Source organism: Elephantulus edwardii, unplaced genomic scaffold (assembly GCF_000299155.1).
Source record: "Elephantulus edwardii isolate Elephantulus edwardi_28Jun2011 unplaced genomic scaffold, EleEdw1.0 scaffold00075, whole genome shotgun sequence".
Lineage (NCBI taxonomy): Eukaryota > Metazoa > Chordata > Mammalia > Macroscelidea > Macroscelididae > Elephantulus > Elephantulus edwardii.
The window spans coordinates 13,356,254-13,358,780 of record NW_006399825.1 but is presented as its reverse complement, the minus strand read 5'-3'; positions in this window follow the sequence as shown (position 1 = coordinate 13,358,780).

Here is a 2,527-nt window from a genome sequence, read left to right as displayed (position 1 = left end):
CCACCAAGTTGGAACTGCCTCATAGCTGTCCCTCCAGTGGCTTTTTTCAGGGGCTGCAAATCACACAGGAAGAGAATGCCCAAGCTGAACGTCAAAAAAACAAAGATTCTCACCATTGGGTCAATTAGCAGCATCATGATAGATGGAGAAGAGTTAGAGCTTGTTAATTTCAGCTTTACGATCAAACAAAAATTAGCTTCACAATCTACACTCTTGGCACCAGCAATCAGGAAATGAAAAGGCAAATTGCAATAGGAAAATCTGCTGTCTAAGACCTCATGTCAGTTTAGAGACTAAGGTGCACCTGAATCAGCCCACAGTCTTTACAAGTACTTGCTGTGCATCAGAGAGCTGGACAATGACTAAGGATGACAGAAGGATCATCTATGCCTTAGAGTTGTGGTGCTGGAGAAGAGTATTGACCATTCCAATGAAGGCCAAGAAAACAGGTTTGTTCTGGAAAGAGTGAGAAACCAAGTTGCTCCTTGAAGGCGAGGATTTTGAAGCTCTGTCTCATATACTTTGGGTATGTTGCCAGGAGGGACTAGTACTTGGAGAAGGACATCAGGGTGGAAGGACAATGCAGAAGACCCTGGATCAGGTGGATTGATACAGTAATTGAAGTAATAGGGGTAGGTGTGTTGGAGACAGTGAGACTGGTTCAGGATACGACAGAGTTCAGAGCTATTATACATAGGGTTGTTAGGAGTTATAGGGGACTTGACGGCATATAACAACAGGAATAGATTAAGGGAATTCTCATTCTCCTTTCTACTTTTCTGTGTTTCAGAAAATTATAGAATAAAAACAAACTATTATGACCACAATTTTTTTAAAAAAATTTAATGTTAAGTTCAACACTGAGGCAATTCTTGGTAGAATTTCTCACACAGACGATTAAGGGTTATGTTGGAGTATCTAGTTAGTATGTGAGGAAGAAATCTTTGGAAAAAACATCAGTGAGACCGAAACAGCTTCAGTGTATGCTTAAAAAGACTCTATTCAAGTGTATTTTAATGAATGAGACTTTTTGTTTTTAGTCTGTGGTCACTGTTACATTTAAGAACCTAAGTTAAACTTTGACATTTTCTGTGCTATGAGAGAGAGTGAAGTCTCTCTGCATCCCAATCAAAGTAACAACTAAGTCAATCTTTTTCATTTACAAGCATTTCTACAAATAAAATTTTAACAGGATAAACATAATAAAAATACAAGTTCTCCTTATTATCTTTCTCATCCTCAACATGTTTGCTGAGCTTCATATTCAGCCAATGACATATTTGGCTTACTTGCCGGAGTTTTACTAAAGAAAGCTATACAGCCCTTAGCTTATCCTCCGAGAGATTACCTTCCGCTGATTTGTGTCGACATGAACTAGTAATGTGGTTAGCATTGTCACCTTGACAGGAAGCTTTGCGCTGTTATTGAAAAATCCTTCCTCCCAGTATGAGAATCAGGAAACTTGGTCATCATAGTACTAGAGAGCTTAGTCTTCAGTACCTTAGAGGTAGTCAGTACACTTTTAATGGCAAGTTGTTGAAGATAAAAACAGAAAAGACCCAAGGGTTTGTCTAAATGCCGACTCATTCAAGCTGTGACATTTATATCTTAATTGTCCTGATTATATTCTTCCAATCACTTTGCACTTTAATAAGCTAGGAATTCAAAGAAGGCATTGTTATTATTAAGTAGCATTCTCACTTGTAATAAATTATCATCCGTTTTAAACGAATACATGATTTTTTTTTAAAATAGGGCATTTATCTTATAAGTGAACATATTTAAATGTTTAAGAAGCCTGCCTTCCTCCACTCGAAGGCCACAGCCCTGAGCCACTTTACCATAAGCACAAAAGCTCATTTATATGCATGATCCTTTGAAACCTATCTAAATCCCACTTTCTATTTCCTTCTGCTCACCTTGTCCATGAAAGCAGTCTACAATCACAAGATAACCTCAGCTACACCTTCCATCTGACCACAATCACAAGAAAGACTCCCAAGGGACCCAAGTAGAACAGATCAGATGTGCCCAGTCAACTAACTCAGAGAGGAATGAAAGACACGAAACAGTTATTATTTTAACCCCTAAGTGTTGAAATAGCTTGTTATACAACAACAGATGACTTAAATAAAATTTGATGTGTGGAAGTAAAGTGTTCCCATGATGTTGCTGCTGCTTTTGTTGTTGCTGTTGTTATGTGCCATCAAGTTGGCTGTGACCCATAGCTACCTTTTGTACAAAAGCTTTGAAGCCTGCCCTGTCCTGGCCCAATCTCACTGACTCTGACACTCCTACCCCCATTGTCCTAGTAACTGTATCAGTCCATCTAATCCGAGGCCTTCCTCTCCTCCACTCTTCCAAGCATGATGTCCTTCTCCAAGGACCGGTCCCTCCTGGCCATGAGCCCAAAGTGTGTGAGACAGAGCTTCAAAATCCTAGCCTGCAAGGAGAAACTTAGTTTCACCCTCTCCAAGACTGATCTATTTGTTTTCTTGGTGGTCCATGGTATGTTCAAGACTCCTCC